Source organism: Delphinapterus leucas, chromosome 21, assembly GCF_059928025.1.
Source record: "Delphinapterus leucas isolate spDelLeu-1000000601 "Yukka" chromosome 21, BTC_Dleu_Yukka2, whole genome shotgun sequence".
In the NCBI taxonomy this organism is placed as follows: Eukaryota; Metazoa; Chordata; class Mammalia; order Artiodactyla; family Monodontidae; genus Delphinapterus; species Delphinapterus leucas.
Window position 1 is genome coordinate 17950008 of NC_143149.1, and position 22308 is coordinate 17972315.

Below are 22308 nucleotides of genomic sequence, written 5' to 3' on the forward strand. Positions count from 1 at the left end.
CAACTAAGACCTAGCGCAACCAGATAAATAAATAAATATTAAAAAAAAAAAAAAAAAGGAAAAGGAAAGGAGAAAAAATAAATTGCTTTATCTCTTAAGCTTTTGTTTCGAAAAGAAGCAGGCATACTTATAGGTATGCTGTGATCTGGCACTTAGCCAAATCTTTAAAACAGCATTTATGTTAAAAACTGATAGGAACATAAATAAACAGTATTGATTGACCATAATATAGACTGTCCCCAACATAGACTCCTGTTGCCAAGTAGTCCTGTTTACGAAAAACTCCCAACCATTCTGATTACTTTGGAGACTTTCAAAGATTGTTTCACTTTAAGAATCTTCTTAATTTAAAACTCTTAGTTTTCTCTTTAACATATTTTCTCTTTGTTTTATCTTTAGTGCATTTCAATTTTTTTCCCCCTAAAGTGTAACTAATACCTTTTCTTTTATAGTAACATTTATGGTTGTCTAGAGCATTATGGTATGATTTTGAGGCAAAAGTTTACATTTTCCTTGGTTCACTTTCAAATTGATAAAACTTATAAGTTGGTTTCAGTGTGGAACCCAGATAGAAATCCAGTGATTAATCCCTGCCTCCTACTTGATGAACTCCTGTAGAGAGCAAAGGATAACTTGTTAGTCACTTAGAAATACATCAGACTAGTTAAAGCCCATGCAGTCCCGAACTGTTCAGAATTTCCAAAGTTACCCATCAGACTTCGAATAAGAGAAAAAGTGACAAGTTGAAGGGGCTAAACAAAATTTACCTTCCTAAAACAACTATTCATAGATAGCCTGTATGTGGTTATTTTACCCAAGATATAACAATGCAGGTTTCATGATGGCTTTGCAGCATATTTATATTTTGGTAACTTGATTTTCCTAAAAACCAAACAGTCTGTATTTTCTCAAATAAAAACAGATGAATATTGAAATCCGATAATTTCTCTATATTATATGCCTCCAGAGCATCATGTATTCTCTTCCAGTACTTTGCACAGTTTAAATGATTTAATTATTTTGAAATAGTTTGTTTAATTTGTCTTTCCAGCTATACCATTAGGTACACAGGAAAGATTGGTGTCTGTTTTGTCTAAAACTATCCCCACTTCTTAGGACAGTGTCTAGCACTCAGTGGTTATTTATTGGCTAACAAGCATTGAGCTAAGTGTGTTGAAATCTTTTCAGCATCTGTGGGTTAAGTATGTGGTGGAAAGCTTAGAGTTTAAAATTAAACTTTAATGTTTGTAGGTTTACTGGACTCTTGTTTAAAGGGTTTCAAAAGCTTTCTCTTTCAAAAGCTTCCACAATAGGATTTCCATGTAACTGCTAATAAATAGTATTTATTATAAAGATACCTTCTTCTACAGTAAACTTCTCTCTATTAGCTTTTTCTCTCCAAGTCTTTCACTGACATTACTTTGTCTTTTCCACTATACTTTGTGCATCTTTAGCGCCAGGACTTGGTATTCCCAGTAAGGACTCAAGAAATACTTATTGATTGACTGCTTGATTGAATGAATAAAAAATTATCATTTATTATTGATATAAATGTTCTTATTGAGTAGTCTTCTACATAGAAGAGAATTCTTAAGCAAAGCTTATATTTTGATTTGAATATATTTCCTCTAGTTTTCTTGGTGGGGAGAGAGAAATTATGAAATATTTAATACATTATAAAAACATGACTTGTTTATAAATAAAACTAGCCAGAACTCAATATTTAAATAAGTGCTGTCACCATCTAAACACTTCCTTTGAAAGTAAACTATTCTTAAATTTAAGCCTAAGTATACCTATTGGGAATGCCTCAAATTTTGAGAATTAATGTTGATGGTAAACCCACCAGAGATTTGGTAAAGCCATCTTGTTGTTATGATCTAGCTAAATTAATATTCTCATGAGGATCATAATCAGACTCATGAAAAAAAGACTTCTAAAATGCATTTTTCAGTAATGATAGTTCATTGAAATAAGTGCAAAATATTTCTGTATGAATACTTGAAGAAAACTTGACTGATAGATTCTATCATATCTACTAATAAAGTCTCATTATAGTATGAGTATAAAATATTTGTATAATACCTCAGAATTTATAAAGTATGTTTTCATGTTGCATCTCATGTAATCCTCAAAACCATGAGTGATTTGGTATCTTCTTTATTTTACAGACTAGGAAACTGAAATACAGAGGCATTAAGTGGTCACTTATGACCTGCCAGTTTGTCAGTCTACAGACTTTGCAGCTGTTTCTTAGGAAAAGTAGGATGCTGTTCTTCATATTTGTATAGGTGTCTTTCCCACATGAGCAATACAGGTTAGGATGGTTCAGTTTCCTACATATATGGATAGAAAAACTAAGCAACACAAAACAGTGGTTCTATGATCCCAAGATGATGGATTCAAAAATAAATAGAACAGAAGGAATAGAATCTGGCTCAAGCTGGTGGTTAAGTTCTCACAGATGTTTGAAAATGCCTCTTTCAGCTTCTTTGTTTTGTAGTGTGAGTTTTTTAGCCACTGAATTATGGAATTTTAATGGTGTATATAATTGTAGGAGTGTAAGGGAAAACAATGACATAGTAAAAGTTGACTGAAGAAAAACTCTACTGTTTTCCTCTTTTCCTTAATCAGACTCTCTCTCTCTCTCTCTGTGTATTTATATATGTATATACGTATGCATGTTCTCACAATAGCATTTTCTTTCTTATCTACCCATTACTAAGATGTTAATATTGAGTCCCACATTTATTGGGAGCTTGCTGTGATGTTCAGAAAGGAGTGTTTTTATTTCACAAGATGAACTTCACATATGATCTTCAATATAGATTTTGGATTTTACCTTGTTACAGCAGGATTTTATCATATAATACACTTTCTTTTACCAAGTGTATGACTTGAGACAAAGATTTGAAAGAGGTGGTGCATCCAGGTTCACTTAAGAGCTTCCAAATGACCCAGGAGGGCAGCTGTGGCCTTCAGATTTTACCAAAAGAAATAAACTTGTCTAAGAAAATCCCAACTTGTTATCTAAATTTAAGACATTGACAAGCATTTGACCTTGATGGTCCTAGTAAAACGTGATAGTAAACATATGAAGAACTATTGCTTTTGTTTCTCTTCTTTCTCTATTGCCCAAACTTAAGGCAACATGCAGTAAGATTAGAACTTTTTGATTTTTGACATTTTTAATGCTACAAAAAGTGAATAAAGGGAAGTAGTCATCTCATGTGTTGATGCACTAATATGTTCATTATTTAAATTTTGTAAGCTCTAATAGAAGTGTTGAACATTTTAGAATTCTAATTCCTTTAATTTTCTAGGTCTCTAGAAGGATGAATTCCAGAAAATGATGCCAAAAATATAACCTACCCGTGATATGCTAATTTATTGTAGAACTTGGAATCAAATGCAAACAAAGAAATATTTAACTTATTTTGGTTAATATTTAGAATAAAATAATAAAAAGAATCAATGCTAATATTCAAGATTTAACTAAGTAGAAATTATAGAACCTTCTACATAATTTTAAGATTTGTATCTACCATCTCCTTGCCAATTAATTAATTAAGCAAATATTTATGATACACTGTTTGCCAGGCTTTGTTCTAGGCTCTTGAGATTTATAGGTTAATAAATACAAATTCTGCCCACCAGGCACTTATATATGAAATGTATAAACATTTTATACACATTTATGCTGTGTGTAAGATATATGTATGCATGTAATAGATTTTATAACATAGTAGACAGTGCTAGTGGTACATCTAAAGGCTAAAGAAGCATTGTAGACCCATCATATTTAGACACATATTGGAGAGCCTTTTATTCATTATGCAAAAAAAAAAAAAAATTTGCAAATGTACCCAACATGGAAATGCTATATGAAAAACACTGACCTTCTTGAGCTTACTGATCCTAATAATTATGAACTTATAAATCATAAAAATGTAATAACCTGATATGGAAGATAAAGGAGAAAAACTGAGTCACATCTAAGCAACACTAACCCATGTAATTGTTGTGATAATCATCAATAATGCAGTGTTCTTTTTTTTTTCTTGATGAAATTGACTTGTGGTGCCATAGAGAACCAGTGTGGCTTATAGTAGCTCAGATTTGCACACTCTTTTTGGGTCAAACAAGGTGTCCTTTTGGGGCATCTTCATCTATTGATAGGAGAGTGGAAAAGAAGGTGATTCCCCCACCCCCAGGGCTTTTCACATTGTGGTTTTGTTACTGAACCTGGTCTGCTCGCCCGTGTGCAGCAAAGACAATTATTGACACTGGGTTGTGATGAAGGAAAGTACAGGGTTTACTGCAGGGTGCCAAGCAAGGAGAATGGGCAGCTTAAGCTCAAAAGACTTGAACTGTCTGATGGCTTTCAGGGAGGTATTTTTAAAAGTAACATCTTGGGTGAAGACTGCAAGATGCAGGACTTTCTTCTGATTGGTTGGTCATGAGATAACGGGGTGATGTTTCGGGAATCTTAATCATCAGCCTTCTGGTTCCAACCAGTCTGAGGTCTACGTACTTGTGGTCAGCATGGGCAGGGGTCTTAGTTTCTGCATAATAACTCAAAGATACACATCAGATTGATAAGAACTAGGACTCTGAACTATCATTCAATCTATCTTGCTTAACTGCTTTTCCTTTGTTTCTGCATTCCATCACTTTTCTATATTAGTAACTGCTTGAGTCTGCTCTTTAGAACTGAGGGAAGGTCTAGGAGACTAAAGTCTTTTTCCTACAAACAAAAAATGGGGGGGCTTCCCTGGTGGCGTAGTGGGTGAGAGTCCGCCTGCTGATGCAGGGGACACGGGTTCGTGCCCCGGTCTGGGAAGATCCCACATGCCGCGGAGCGGCTGGGGTCGTGAGCCATGGCCTCTGGGCCTGCACGTCCGGAGCCTGTGCTCTGCAACGGGAGAGGCCACAACAGTGGTGTACCGCAAAAAACAAACAAACAACAACAACAAGAAAAAAAACAGGAGACACAGAGAGGTCTTGTCATTGGGGAAGACCTCACAGCATCCTGCTTGGTTTCCCTTTGACAATATCTCTAGAAAAATACTAATATTTTCTTTAAATGTAAGACAAGATTTCATTAAACAAATTATATATCATACACTGATTTTAAAAGTATTCTTGTAAGTTTTAATTTATTCACTATAATTTATATATTCTAATTCATATTTATGAAATTACATTTATTTATGTTATACACTTTTTTTCCATTTAGAAATGTTGAGTAAAGATAAAACATTTTAGGTGAATTTAAGAACATATAGAAAAGGTTTAAAAATCATCTTTCTACATTGATAACTAAATAGAATCAATGGTTATTTAAATGATTCTAATTGTTTAGACACATTGAGACAATTTATCTTAGATAATCACTCCAGCAATCCCCTTCAAAAAGCCAGCAATTTACCCAACTTAGCATTTTAGTAAGAAAGACCTTCTGTTCCTGTTGCTTTTGTCCCAGAATGAAGGAGGGGGGCGAGGGAGGAGCAAACTATAGAGCAAGCTTTTAAAAACAGACAGAATGATATTTTTCTTTAGAATGGGCAAGGAAAGTTTCATTGAAAGAAACACATCTCAGGTAAAGCTGGTTTTCCTTTTATGCGTCTTAAAACTGGCTGGAGAGAGGCTCATTGTGTGCTCTACACTTTTTGTTCTGGGCACCTGAGCGGTGCACAATGTATCACTTATCAGTAGAACAAAAGATTCCTTCATCAGTCAAGCGCTGAGGAAGATGACAGCTGCAGACTCACAGCCGCTCTAGGCAGCTACTCTGCTGAGACGGAACAGGAAATAGACTATTCATTCGGACTTTCATGTCTAACCCTATTTAATTTGACTCAAGTAAGATTAGCCTCTTTCAAAACATATCCATGTTTAATGGTAATCCTAGATGTTTGTTTCTTATGAGAGACTTGGTTCAGAAAATTTAGAAAATAAATTGTATTATGTGAGTTTCACAGTAGAAGCAATAACTAGTTTTATTTAGCCAGAGAGTACTGGTGTATATATTGAACACCTTACATTTTGGAATAATATCTTCTCATTACAAATTATAATATAAAAATAATATTACAATATTAAATTATAATAATAATATAAAGACCAAGAAAATTATGAGGTTTTGTGCTACTGATAGTGTAAAGGAATATTAGAAGAAAAATTTCATTGCCTGCAAAAATACAGTTTTAATTGTACTTTAATTCTAAATATTAATCTTGTTATTGAGTATATTCTTTTCTCTTTTATGTAAATATATCCTTTTAGGATTCTATGATTATACTTATATTCCCACTAAACTAAAAAAAATTCTGTTTGGAAGGTCCCTAAAATGTAGAACCCCAAATTCTTGAACAATGATGAAAGAGAACTGTTTCCTTAATAGCGCAAAGATTTAATTGCTGTGTAGGTCACCCCATGTGAGAATAATTTAATACAGAATATTTCATGCATAAGAAGTCAGCACTGATCACATTTTATTTCATTCTGTTTTGTGTGTCCCTGATACAAATTTTTGAGTAATCATAAATTAGGATAATTAGATATAATTATATTTATGCCACCATAGATCCTGTGCCAAGACCGAAAACAGGATAACATTATTTATTTGCAGTATGATTAAGTATAGAACCTTATTAATTTGGAATGCTCTCAAGGAAGGAAAGAAAATTTATAATAAAAAAATAAAATTTAGAAAAAAAATTTACAAACCACTTAAATTTATAGCCTGACTCTTAGTGACTTAGTAAAATATGGCATATAGAAGTTCTTGTTTCAATAAACAGTTAAGAATTGCTTCTATCAGTTTTTGCCAGTAGTTGCTTCTATATGTTTGAAAATAATTTGCTTCTTTCCCGCAGTTTGGCACCGGTTTAGATACTGAGAATAGCCATAAATAAAACAATGATTTATTTTAAGTAGCTTGATTGTAAGTGCCGTGGAATATTTGTATTAGCATTTAAATCATGGAATGATTGAAATTTTAGGGTAGTATAATTACAAACTTAACCTTTTGTACAGATCTGATCTTCCATTTAATGTTTTCTCATCTGCATCAGGTCAGAAAGTTGGTGCAACATTCAATAAGTAGTACTTAAAATTTGGTATGTTGGTTCTGTTACAATTTGGCACCTAATTTGTATCTGTATCTATCATCTATTTACCTGGATATATAGATTGTATATTTCTGTCTATCTAAATATAGATTGTATACACACACACACACACACCCTGGTCTCTATACCATGGGCCTAATAAAAATGATATTACAGAACTCCAAGAAGAATAATATACCTTGCCTCTATTAAACTATTCCCTTTTTCTTTACTTTTCATAAGAATCTTATTAAATTAAAATAAAAATGTTGAAGCTGTCAGAAAGGAGTTTAAATTGAAAATTGAATTCTAAAGTTTTTTTTTAATTAAAATTTTTTTTTTAGTTAAGGACTTATTTATTGCCCATGATTTTGGTAATGTTATTCGCGTATTATTGTGTTATGTTCCCTCCGTGATTTGCCGGCCTTTGGTCCTCATCACCTTCTGTTTTAAAAGCAGCCAACTCATCTGTCTCCCAGAGCAATTGTTTTCACTTTACCTACAGCTGGATGTAGGATTTAACCAGGAATAATTTTTCAGAATAGTCCAAATTCCTTTTGTTCTACTCCATTCTCAAATTGTCCAACCATATATGCCTCAGTCATGGTACGGTTGGAAGCAACATCTTTTCTTAGTTTACTATTTAAAAATCATTGATTAAAATGAGAAATTTCTGGGCTTTAGTAGTGTTCCTTATTCTCTTCACAAACCTCTTTCTTAATCTCATTACCGCTCCTGGAGGTGTCAGCAAAGTAGTTCCCTTTTTGTGATGAAATATAAATGACTCCTGTTAGGTGTAAGAGTATGTATTGGTACCTTGAATGTTTGAATCATTCCATAAGTCCCTATAAGATTTTTTTTTTTTTTTTTTGGTTACCAGAGGCTCACTTGTTTTCAGTATTATTCTTCCAAGGAAAACAATTTTTGTAAATTATATGAAAAGTGGAAATTATTAGTGCATTAGTAAAATAAGCTATAAGAAAATTAGAAAATGTAAAAGAAATCATTCTTAACTGAGAGTTAGCTCAGAATGACTGCTTTATTCCTGGATGTTTATCACAGCTCTGTGGGAAACTATTAAGAATTATCACTCTTAAAATAATGAATTCTGTGCCCTAAATTGTCAAATCATGATAGTATTTGGATTTCAGCTTTAACTAAAATAATTTTGTGATGTACATTTTTTTTTTTTACATTTGTTTCTTCATGGGCAAGACAGTCTAAGGAGATGTACTCACAGAAGGTACAGTGGGGGCCATCACGGAGACAGGTGGTCCCCAGGAGAGGCAGGGGCAGCTGTGGTGTCCCAGAGTCCATAAAGGCAGCCGCAAGAGCAGCAGACGGGCCCCTCCATGAGAAAGCCGCCAAGGGCCCCAGGAGATACCTGCAAGGAGGTGGGATGACTCCTGCAAGGTGTTTATAAAACTATGTGTCATGCACTTCATGAGACAGGAAACCACAGAGAAGATGCTGATAGAAACTGTACAAGAGAAACTGTGTACCTGATAACAACTATAGGACTTGTATTTCTTAAAGTTTCCCAAAGCAACTGAACTGATGTTGCAATGAGTTCTTATTCAAAATGCCATCTGAACCCTATTGCAAACCCCTTCCTCCCTAATCTCCAGAACCTCTGCCCTGGAATTTTGGATCTTGTGGAGAGGGGTCTTTGAGTCCACTTTCCTCATTGTGCAGGGAGGAAAAGTGAGAATGACGGAAGTTAAATGGCTCGAAAATGATTTCTCCTCTTCTAGCTCCTTGAGACTGTTGGGGATTGTGGGCAGCTGGGACGTGGAACAGCGATGAGTATTCCTCATCAGGACACTGCTGCCTTCATGCTTCCTCTGGTTTAAGCACTTCCTCTCTTGGCTTTCTTACCATCGTTCAGTGCTGCACCTCCTCCCTTTTCTTTGCAGCTTCTTCTAAGCCTCCTTTATTAGCTCCTCTTCCCTCTCCTTTCCTGGAGTTGTTGGTCTTCTATAGGATTCCACCTTGATCCTCCTTCTTCTCTGTTTTGCTGCAGGAGTCCATCCTCTCCTTTAATTTGTGCATTAGCTGGTGCAGCGATGCTCTGAATCTGCATGTCTCAGCTGGGATACTGTCAAATTTCACTGTGTTAGTGCGCATCGGGTGTATGGAATATACTTCAACAAATACACCTCGGATGAAAGTCATGGCCTCTGCCCCTCTCTGCCCTACTCAGGTTGGTTGAAAAAATCACAGTTTATATTCTCTACACTGTGCAATTTTATCTGCTCCCAAGTCTTTAACCTGTATACCCAAGGATCCCAAAGCTCTTACTTATTCTTAGATATTTACCTTTCATTTCCAATTTCCCCATTCATATCTAAATCATCTTTCACTTTGTTTAGTCTTTCTTTTGCATTGTATATGTGTGTATGTGTGCATGTGCAGACATGTTACCATGCTTCTAAGAGGAACATTAACATCATCCTTTATTCTCTTCTTCATGCTTCTTATCTGTTTGATCACTTATTCTTACTCAGACTATTTCTACAATCATCATTCCCGTTTCCTCTTCTTTCCTGTCTGCACTAATTTATTTGCTCCCCAATGCCTCTTCCAACTGGCATTTCTATCACTTTCCAGTTATCCTACTCCGCTGTGCTATTAGAATTATTTCTTGGTAATTGAACTTCTATTTTTACAAGTAAGTTGTCAGCATAAACAAACAAACAAACCTTAACATGGCAAATAAAACCTGGGATAAACTGGCCCAGATCTGTCTCGACAGCCTCACCTCTGTCTGCTCACCACCACCGTATTACTCCCCCCAAAGCTAATAATAGCACAGAGCCCAGCACATAGTAGACACTCTCTAAATGATTGTTGGTGAGAAAATACTGTTTGGGTACATTAATCAGTAGACAAATAGAAATGTGTGAATTCTGTAGTGATGCAATGGTCCAATTCATTGGCTTTCTGACTTTAGCAATAATATTACCCAGTGGGCTTGTCAAAACCCGGATTGCTGGGGCACACCCTCAAGTTTCTTATTCAGTAGGTCTGGGATGAGGCCCAAGACAAGGTCCTATGATGGTGATGCTTTTGGTCTGGGGACCACACTTTAAGATCTACTGGTCTAATTAATACCACTTAAGTTGTTAAGTAAACTGAGTCATTAATTTTTCATTGTTGTTTGTTGCTCTCTATACATTTAATTAAAGAACCTACTTTAGTTTATGACACCTGTATGCCATCTACGTATTTTCTGCTTATATCTTCAGGTCTTCCAGGCTCCCTGTGATGGTTAGTTTTATTTGTCAACCTAGGTAGGCAATGGTCAACCCAGATATTTGGTCAAACAGCAGTCTGGATGGCTCTGTGAGTGTCTTTTATTTTTATTTTATTTTTTTTTTAAACATCTTTATTGGGGTATAATTGCTTTACAATGGTGTGTTAGTTTCTGCTTTATAACAAAGTGAATCAGTTATACATATACATATGTTCCCATATGTCTTCCCTCTTGCGTCTCCCTCCCTCCCACTCTCCCTATCCCACCCCTCCAGGCTGTCACAAAGCACCGAGCTAATATCCCTGTGCCTTGCGGCTGCTTCCCCCTATGTGAGTGTCTTTTAAAGATGAGGTGAACATTTAAATCAGTAGAATTTGAAAATGTATGTAGGCCTCATCTGATCAGTTAGAGGCCTTAAAAGAAAAAGATTGAGTTTTCCAGAGTAAGAGGGACTTCAGCTGGCAGATAGCTTGTGGATTTGAGCTGAAATATCAACTCTGCCAGGGTCTCCAGCCTGCTGGTCTGCTTTGCAAATTTCAGACTTGCCAGCTTTTACAATTGTGTGAATCAATTCCTCAAAATAAATCTAGATCTATATAATCTATATCAATATCTAATCTCCTATTGATTCTCTATCTCCAGAAATCCTTGACTAATACACCCTCTATGTTCTTAATCATTTACTCTCAATCACAGAGTTGAAAATCAGCTGGCATCTTTTCTCAGACTTTTGCAAGGCCCGTATGAAGTGGATTGATACCTTAAGGGCTATAAATTCTTTAGTATTTTAGATAGACATGATATAAGTATTACGTGTAAATTATATCATTTATAGGTCCTAAAAATTTTAATCTTTGTTTAGATTAACCAGTCCTATGGATTTTTCTATAATTTAGCTTTTTGGATTTTTAGGCTAATCAATGAAATCTAAGAGAATATAACAGCAATGTGCTTTTTCTTTCTTTTTTTTTCCATTCAAGAGTTAAAATTTTTTATTGGCAGGTCAAAGTCAATTAGGAAAAGAGACAAAAATTAATGGTCACTACAACTATTAATAAAATAGGGACAGCAATTTTGAATTTAGGAGTATCGCTTTAGTTCCTAGTGTCTTTAAAGGAATGTAGCTGTGTCTTTGTATTGGTTTTATAGATAGCCACTATTTCCAGTAGAAATTGAGTCCCGGAGAAATAAAGTGGGAAAACAATGAGAACATGTCTCTATCTCAAGCTTCCTGGTTCATCGCAAGAAAATTATTTTCTCATTTTCCCTTAGTTGTAGGTACTTCAGCGACATAATTACATTTTAGAGGAAAGAAGGGATCACAACGAGACAGCATTTCGTCCAGTTTCCCACTAAGGAACATGATCATTTTATATATATTTATATATTTTCTTTTCTTTAGCTTATACCAATAGGAATGTAAGGATTACACAAAATAATTGCATAAATGGCTACTTCCTGCCGATATAAAATGTCACTGAACATAATGGTAGGGCCTTTCTCCAAATCGCTGCTGACTTTTTGGTCTGACCTATGAAGGTAAATCACATAAGCTACTTAAGGTTGTAATAATAATCTTTGGAGATTAAAAGGATGAAAGCTTTAAAGCTGGCCTTATGTCAGATTTTGATTTCCTGTTGCGCCTTGGGGCACAGTGTGGTGAATTTTGGGAAATTGTTCTCTTGGTTGGTGTTCAGATACTTTTTTGCAATTAATTCCAGTTTAGCCACTGTTATATTTTAATAGTTGGCCAGTTTGGGGTCAGGTAATAAGTTCTAAGAGACATGACACTTCAGGATCGTTCTTCCATTTATTAGTAATGGGACTGTGTGGAGTAGTGGCTAAGAGTGCAGATTTTGGACAAAGAGAAGGGTTTAAATTCCAGCTTCTGCTTTTCTTAGCTCAGTGATCTGGGGCAAGTTAATTAGCATCTGGGTAAAAATTATGAATAAACTTGTTGTGAGAATCATCTCAAATTAGATGATACATATAAAGTGCCTAGTATGGTACTGGTCACGGTTGTATCACTTAGGAGAGTAAATGCATTTCCATTTCAATGTTTTCTAAGCATCTCCAATTTACCACGTTCAGTACTGGACTCCTGATCTCCACCCGCTGCAAATTTCCCCATCTCAGTTAATGAAAACCCCATCTTTCCAATTGCTCAGGCTTCATTTTTTTCATACCCCACATAAATCCTTGCGGGAAGCCTTTGGATCTACTTTCAAAATATTTCAATATAACCACTTCTTTCCACTTCCTACTTCCTACCACTTTGTTCTAAGCTATCATCGTCTTTCACCTGGGTGACTGCAGTAGCCTCCTAACTTGTCTCCCTGCTTTCTACCTTGACTCACTGGAGTTTATTTTCAATAGAGTTGCCATAGTGACCTTTTAAAAAAGTATGATAGATCATATCACACCTGCTCACACACCTCCAGTGGTGCTGCATTTCCCTCAGAGTAAATGCCCAAGAGCTTGAGTGGCTCATATGGTTCTCTGGGTTATCTCCCACATTAGTGCTCTGTGACCTTATATCCATCTTCTCTCCCCTCACACTTTCTCTGCAGGCTCATTCCCTCTCTCCTTTAACCTGTGCCGCCATGTCACCTTCTCAGGGAGGCCTGCCTTGACCATGGTGCTCTCAATTCCTCTGACTTTTCTTTACTTCTCCATAGTATGTACCACCTTCTAACACATCTGGAAATGTATTGTTTACCATGTGTGTTATTTATTGTGTTTAGCATGTTTATTGTTTCTCTCTCACTCCACTAAAATATAAAACCCACTATGGTAGGGATTTTTGTCTCTTTTCATGGATGTATATACCCAGTATCTAGAACAGTGCCTGCCACATAGTAAGCTGATGCATTATCATTTATATACATATATAATCACTATCATGATGGTTTACAATCAATTTAAAGATTTCACAGAACTCTTTTATTTATATTATTTCCTTTTGGATTATACCTTGTCTAGTTCAAGAAATATAGTGGGTAAGTTCCATAGTCAGGATTTGAATTCAGGTTTTCTGATGCCATTCTTCTTCTCCCCTCCATTTACCGCATTTCCCTTGGAAAAGCAATGGGAAGTCATATCTGAATTTGGATTAAAGAGTAATATGATTTAATCTGTGCTTTAGGATGAGTCACATGGGGAAAATGTGTAATGATACTGAGGACAAAAGAGGCTTTACAAACATTCAGGAGACCTGAGTTAAGTTTCTGATGTTGGTGATACAAAGAAATGGATTGTGTGAAAGACTTTTTGGGCTAGAATCTACAGGACTTAGAAACCGGGCTTTAGGGGCTAACAAGAAAGAGAATTAAAAGGTGACTCCAAAAATTTAAGCCTGAATAATTGGACAACGGAGCTACCAAAAAATTATTCATTTTCAAAAGGAACAAGGGAACAGGTTCAGTCAATAGAACTAAGTCATGTCGTTGCTTAGAAGTTAGACTTAATAGTGCGATATAAAAACCTCTGCTCAGTTTGGACTATAATAACCCCTTTTCAAGTTTCCTACCATTGTAGCAGAATTAATCATTGAAGTACTCCTGTTAATTAAGATATGCTGCAGTGTACTTGGGGAAAACACGATGATAACCATTTTAGAAACAAAAATATTGTGTTCAGTGTAGAAATAGAAATTGTGGTAGCTAAATACACATGTTATTTTCTAATACATGATATCATTTGGGGGATCACTTTGTTAAAATTTTTCCTATTTTGATTTATATCAAGCCTTTATTGTTTGGTCTTTATTTTGTCCTTATAACTGATAGTTCAAACTATGATGCTTGGTAATTAATATGCTATAACTATACCTTAAACTATTATGAAAGTTAAGAAATAGTACAATGAACCCCATATATTCACAACTTGGTTTCAACAATTATCAACACTTTGCCAATCTTGTTTAATCTATTCCTCATCCACTCCCTCATCTCTCCTCAACTGGGTAATTTTGAATTATATTCCATTTTGTCTGTAAATATCCAGCATATATTCATTAAAGATAAGGTCTTTTTTTTTTAAAGAACCACAATGCCTTTAAACATATTAAAAATGAATAATTTACCTGAGAAAACCATAATTCAAAAAGAGTCATGTACCACAATGTTCACTGCAGCTCTATGTACAATAGCCAGGACATGGAAGCAACCTAAATGTCCATCAACAGATGAATGGATAAAGAAGATGTGGCACATATATACAATGTAATATTACTCAGCCATAAAAAGAAATGAAATTGAGTTATTTGTAGTGAGGTGGATGGACCTAGAGGCTGTCATACAGAGTGAAGTAAGTCAGAAAGAGAAAAACAAATACTGTATGCTAACACATATATATGGAACCTAAAAAAAAAAAAAGGTTCTGAGGAACCTAGGGGCAGGACAGGAATAAAGACACAGATGTAGAGAATCGATTTGAGGACATGGGGAGGGGGAAGGGTAAGCTGGGACGAAGTGAGAGAGTGGCATGGACATATATAGACTACCAAATGTAAAATAGATAGGTAGTGGGAAGCAGCCACATAGCACAGGGAGATCAGCTCGCTGCTTTGTGACCATCTAGAGGGGTGGGAGGGAGATGCAAGAGGGAGGAGCTATGGGGATATATGTTTATGTATAGCTGATTCACTTTGTTATACAGCAGAAACTAATACACCATTGTAAAGCAATTATACTCCAATGAAGATGTAAAAAAAAAAGAGAATAATTTCTTAATATCAGTAAATATCCAGTTTTCTCATTATCCTAATAAGCATTTATTTATTCAGATATTACTGAGTGCCTCCATTTAAGGATAACATTTAGCCTCTTATTCCATGTTTTATTTTGGCAATACCTATAGGGTAATTTTCAAAATAAATTGTTTTCTAAATAACCAGTACTCCCCAAAATAATAAATGACATGTTAAAAAAAGAGATTATTTTGTATATTTTGTTCACTAGCATACCACCAGCTCTCAGAACATTGCTGGTACATAGCCCACAATAATTGTTGACTGACTAGTGAATAATCTCCCTTCATCATTTGTATATTTTGTCTTTTTATCTCATTAATTCTCATATATACTAGGTTTTTCTGTGATCATTTTCTTCCATTGCTTTAATTCTTTTGACTTTAGCAATTGTTTTAGTTATTGTATTTTTATAATACTCTAACTTTGGTTAACTTCCTTACTTATTTCTCTTCTTTAAAAAAAAAAACTTCAAAATCTTTCGTATATGTATTTAGCATGAGCTTCATTGATATTCTGTGTTGTTAGCATGTGGTAAAATGGTAAATTCATTTTTGAAGGAGTAATATTTTTCATTAATCATTCTTTCCAAATTAGTATTTCTCTCAATTTATTTAATTCTTCTTCTATACCCATCAATATAATTTTGTAGTTTTCTTCATCTGTTTTAAGATTTATCAAGTATATATATTCATGATAACTGTATATATATTTGTTATGAATAGGAACCCCGTTTCCATTGTATATTGCCTGAAAATTTTAAAAGTCAATTGATTTTTGTGTATTTATAACAAAAATTATGAAATACTTTGGTCAGGATATTTTTAATGTAAAAGTAAAATTATTCTAACACTTGTTAAAATGATAAACAGGACTTTATTCAAGACTTTTGCAACAAGGAAGAGAATATTACAACAAGGGAGAGGCTGAACTCAACTCTCAATACAAGGATGAATGGGGACTTATAGCCAATGAGGGTTAGTGGATGGAAAATTACTGAGGAGAGACATCGAGGGCAGAGGGATTTTTACTAAAGTGGCCCAATAGTATTCATGCTAGTAAAGTTAGGCCAAGGACTTAGATGTCATGGGTGGGGAGTAAGGAATTTGATCATGTATCAAGGGTGGAGGCATTTTCACTAAACTGACTTCACAGGCTTCTTGCTACAGGCTGGCCAAGGCTGAGGCCTAATTGAGAAGAGGGCTTAGAGGAGCCTGATGAAAGTTAGGTCAAGGAGGAAATCTTCGTCATTAGCTGCTTTTCTCTGTCTCTGTCTCTCTCTCTTTCTTTCTGTTTCTCTAAAGTTTATTGGAATTTGATGTTCCCTCTCAGTTTTCAACTATAAGTCTTTATCTTGAGAAATTTCTCTCCCTTTCTTAATACTACACTTCTTTTTTGTGATGGGTTGTTATCATAAAGACCGTCAGTGGATCACACCTTCCAGTGCACACTCCCTTGTGGAGTCCCTCCTGCACTGACTATGGCTTTGTCATGTGACTTGCTCTGGGCAAGTGCCATGAAAGCAGAGACTTGATGAACAGTTATGAGCTGGAGCTGACCCTATTGGAAGTTTGTGGCCATCTGGCAAGGAAGCTTGGTCTGCCATCCTTGAGGATAAAAGATCACAAGGAGAGAAAGACGAAGGACAGTGTACTCTCCACCTAAATGCAACAAATGAATGAACCCTGGTGAAACCAGCAGAACTGCTCAACTAACTGATAAAACCATGAGAAATAATAAATCATTGTTGCTTTAAGCCATTAAGTTTTGAGGTGTTTTGTTAGGTATCAATACATACTTCAATTTGAATACATTTATAATGATTCACCATTTATTAAGATAGTAATATTATTAAGGAATTTTATTATTAAAAATCAGGAATGTAGCAAATTCTTCTGACTCCTATCAGGATAACTTCTACATTGGTCTGTTTCTGTAATTTAAAAAATCTATATTCATATGTGTTTTTTTGTGTTAGCTTTTTTGTTACCTTTGGAAAAAATCAAGTAGCATTTTTTTGTTATATTTGTGTAAGTCAGATAATCTTATGGATTACAATACTTTTGATTAGTCCTGTCCAATAGAACATTCTGCAATGATGGACATATTCAATATGGTAGCCACTAGCCATATGTAGCTATTGAGTACTTGAAATGTGGCTAGTGTGACCAAAGAACTGAATTTCTAGTTAAATTTTATTTCAGTTATTTTGATTGAAATTTAAATAGCCACATATGGCCAGTGGCTAACATATTGGAAAGTGCCATTCTAGACTCTTGCTATTCAATGTGATCCATATACCAACAGCATCAACACCATGTGGGACCTTGTTATAAATGCCAAGATTAGCAGGCTCCATTCTAGACTTACTGAATCAGAACCTGCATTTTAACATGATTTTACATTCAGATTTGAGATGCACATTTAAGTTTGCAAAACACTACTATATAAGGTATGCCTTCTATACTAATTAATAATATTCATTATTTTAACAGGCTTGATGCATTTCATTAAGGGAGCTGGGGAAGATGGGTACTTGGGTTCTCGTTGGATGTTAGTTTTCATATGTTGCTAAATTTGAGCTAGAGTTTAGTTTTTCCCGCACAAGTTGCTCTCTCCTTGAGAGAAGAAAAAGTAACAGGTGTATATACAATAGGACTTGACAAATGAAACGTGAGAGTTATAAATAACCAGAGAAGTTGCATATAATTCTGAACTATTTGACTTAGGCAATTGTATGAATGTGGTGTAATTAAGTGAGATTTTACAGAAGAGCGAATTGAAGCAGGCCTTCAAAATGAGGCAGTTTTAACCTATTTAATGAGCCTTTCTAAATTCTTGATTACAGGAGTACAGTGGTAAGAACTTCATGATAAGAGTATCAGAGAATCATAAAGTAGATCTGGAAGGGACTTTGGATAATTTCTAGTTCAATTTCTGTATTTAATCAATGAAGTAGTTAATATCAGAATAAGATCTTCTGATTTCTAGGATTAATTGTGGTTTTCTGTAATTGTCGTTTAATCAGACTCAACTTTTCATGATTGCATGTTACTAGGACTTGACAGTTTAACAACTCTCGTTCTTATCTTCTTTAAAGTGCTTTTTCTCCTTTCTGTTCTCCTCTGAAATCTTGCTGTTTTACTCCATCAAACCGTGTCTATTTATCGAAGTCTTCTTAGACAGCTGTACATTGCTCTCTTCACTCTAAAGCTCCATTTTCCCCATTATATTAATTTCCGGTTCCAGAGAGCTCTATTAACTGTCTCTGTATGTTTTTGTGCTTCTGCTATTTACTTGCTGAGAATTTTAAAAAGCTAACATTTATCAAGTACTTACTGTGTGCAAAGCTTTTTTATTTTTTACGCTAGTCTCTTCCTTAATCCTCACAATGGCATTTGAGGGTAGTGCTCTTATTTTACAATTGGGAAAATAGAGGCAGGAAGAGATTAGGTGTGTTTATCAAATAAGAAAACTCCGCCTGGAGGGCCCTCTGCATGCATGTTACTTTGATTAGAATTATTTATTCTTTTATCTCTTCTATTAGATTTGAAATGACTTTAGGGTAAGGCTGTGCCTTTTTTCACTTTGCAGTCTCCCACAGTCCCTGCCCCTGTGTTCCCAGGATTATCCATACTTAGTTTTGAGTGACCAGATGATTATCTTTGCCTAGAAGAGCAATGGTTTCCTGAGTTCAGGTCAAGCAATAGCAGATCTGACATTTGCTAGTAAGTGGGAGCCACAGTGAAAGCCAAACACATTGGTCATCAAGGTTGAGCAGAGCTCTGGTCACTGAAGCGGTGGCTGTTCTGGGAATGATTTACTCACCGCTTTGCTGCCCCTACCAGGAACTTAGCCCAGGTATTCTCGTCTGTCCTGTAGCTTGCTCTTTACCATAGATCATTTACCAGAAGGCAACCTATCTTACAATGGTCATCTTTCAAGTGACTTCGAGAAAGACTTGAGACAGCAATTATTCAACTTTATAGCCTCACGGACTAAAGCATTTTTCGCTTTAATGGGCTGCCAAGCTGTATAGAGAGAGTGCTCATGGCACGACCAGAAAGAGGACGCACTGAGAGTCAGAAAAGCAAACTCCACTCCCTGGGGCTTCAGCAAAAGAGCTGCCTTTTAGATTTCTGTGTTTCATGTAACTCTTTGATATTGGCAGCTGTGAAGAGCTATTTGACCCCCTTTATCACCTGTTCATGTTAACACAGAGGTTCACAGTGTCGTTCCTTGTCAAAAGGACTCCGCTAAATAGAGGAGCCTAATTGCGTATTTTGTCAGGCTGATATTAACGACCCAGGGGGTGGAGAGCACCGACACAAACCCTGCAGGGAGAGTACTTTACAAAGGTGGCAGCCCATGGCACAGAGTGCCCTTGGCCGCAACCAGCCAGATCTCAGATTTATTTGTTACCCTATGTTTATGCTTTCTGTGGACAACAGGTGCCTGAGGTGTCATTTGAATAGGGACAAATTGCTCTTTTTTTTTTTTTTTAAATAATTCAGGGTTGCTGTTATCAACAGATACAAGTGTATTAAGTGCACCTTAAAAGAACACTCCAAGTGAGTAAGAGAATTGTTATGTGATCCTTAAGGAAGACTTTTATCTCACTCTCTATTACTCTGACAATGTATTATATTGCATTAGGCCAGTTTGACTTACAATATTCTGGAATACAACAGCATTTCAAATTGTTCCAGGAAATTTGGTCTGCCTTACATGATTTTGTACTTAGCTGTGGAGGCTATAATGTGAGATTTAAGGCAGTTGAAAACAAAGGACCTAGCAGGTGATTTCCAGGCTCCAGGTTCCATTTAAGTTGAGGGTGAAATGAAAGAAATAAATTCCTGTGAGATATCTGTATGAGATTCAGTGATAATTATAACCTCGACACAAGAGGTCAGGAATTAGAATTGAGAGGATTAATGTTGCAGCTCTGAGTTTTCTTTCACAACCAATAGCAGAGATATGACATATTTTGCCAAAGGTTGTGATGCTCAGAAGCTGATGTGCTTGAACCAACTTAACAAAAGAAAAATGAACATTACTTACTGTATAAAAATTTTATTGTATAAAGAAGTTGGAAGCAGAGAGATTTAGTACTAGGATTTTTAAGGGTCTATATATTCTTTTCTTGGATCATCCTAAAGTTAGATTATTATACATGCTTTACACGCCTTGTATAATCATAAAAATTATCCCAAGAATTATTGCAGAGTTAACACATGAATGTTGTAACTTATTTTCTTACATTTTTTTAAACAACAAACTTTTCTTAGGTTTCTAACGTTATATTTGACTAAGCAATACACTATTTGATTAAAAAATAAAATAAGAATTTAGTATAGTATATGATTTTTGTATAAAAGAAGATTTATAGCCAGGTGCATTATATGATGGCTTCTGTAGTTCAACCGAAGGGTATAGGCAAGAAATCCCTTGCCCACCCTCCCCCAAAATCCTTTTAAAACTCACATTAAGCATAAGATTAATACATAACCTATGTAAGATCTGATATGATAATATTATCATAAAATAAGGGCACTGCTGATGGGAGGTCTAAAAAAGAAGTCAAAAGAACATCAGATGACAAATAGGAATGTTTGTATAACATCCTCTGTTGAGAAAATTGTGAGGCTGTATGTAGGTTTGGTGGGAGAAGAGTTCAGTGATGGATTAGTGCTGTCGTTCATGGGCCACAGAATAAGGGGTGGGAGATTTGTCTTTTATTTGCTGAAGTTGTAAGTTAAATCGTGTCTTGATTCTAATCTAAAATGTAGAGAACGCCAATTCATCAGGCTGATATAGGTTGATGGAAGTATTATGAGTGGCTGTGTTATTTTATATTCCTACTAGTGTGAGGGTTCCTTCCAATTTCCCCAAATTCTTGCCAACGCTCAGCATTGTCTGCCTTTTGTCACTGCCATCCTAGTTGGTGTGAAGTGAGATCTCATTGTGGTTTTAATATGCATCTCCCTAGTGACTAATGATGTTGAGTATCTCTTCATGTGTGTATTAGTCACTCCTGTATCTTCTTTGGTGAAATAGCTATTCAATTATTTTGACTACTTTTTTTATTGGGTTGCTTATCTTTTTAATTATTGAGTTGCAAGAGTTCTTTATTCTAGATACAAGTCCCTTATTGGATATATGAGTTCAAGCTTTTTTTTTTTTCTAGTCTGAGGCTTGTCTTTTTACTTCCTTGATGGCCTATTTTGAAGTGCAAAGGTTTTGAATTTTGATGAAGTCCAGTCTGTTAATGTTTTCTTTTCCTCATGTGTTTGAAGTATTAAAATCTAAAATCACCAAAATTTACTCTTATGTTTTCTTCTAAGAGTTTTATAGTTTTGGTTCTTATATGTAGATCTATGACACATTTCAAGTTACTTTCTTTGTATGGTGTGAGATAAGGATTCAGATTCATCCTTCTGCATGAGGATGTTCAATTGTCCCAGCATCATTTGTGGAAAAGGCTATTCTTTCCCCACTGAATTATCTTGGGACATTTGTGTACTAGGAGTTTCTTATTGGATGTAATTCTCATTGAAAATTAATGTGCATATATCTGGCTGCTACATGCTGTAGTCAGTATCCTCATTATGCTCATAATGCAACGTAGAGGTAAGTGCTAAACCTATAAATTTCTGATATAGAAGGCATTATACTATTTTGCTAAATCTTTGCTATTGTGGAGGGCACATTTAAATGCAGGAGAGTGGCTCTAGAGAGACATTAATCACATAATGATATAATGTACATACAGTTATGAACTGTGATGTGCTAAAATGATTTTTATTACTAAAAGCCGTAGTTCAATAATAAAGTAACCATCAATTGTACCTTCCTTATAGTCCTAGAATAATAATTTTTACATTGATTTTATAATTTTTAAATTTGGAAAATATTATCATTTTCATATTAACAACTTTAGTTGTGTTGGTTGTAAAAAGAAGCTGCATAACAGAATTCTTTTGTTATGGTCTGAATGTTGGTGTCTTCCTAAAATTCATATATTGAAACCTAACCCTTAAGGTGATGGTGTTAGGAGATGGGGTCTATGGGAGGTAATTAGGTCATGAGGGTGGAACCCTCACAGATGGAATTAGTGCCCTTATGAAAGAAGCCTGAGAGAGCTTCCTTGCCCCTCCTGCCATGTGAGGATATAATGAGAAGTCTGC

General features: G+C 35.3%; 1 long non-coding RNA gene across 3 annotated transcripts in view; it reads left to right on the forward strand.

The window, feature by feature from the left end:
• The window catches only part of LOC149744433 (uncharacterized), a 120422-nt gene that overhangs the window by 24799 nt on the left and 73315 nt on the right, over nucleotides 1–22308 (forward strand). The window lies entirely within an intron of this gene.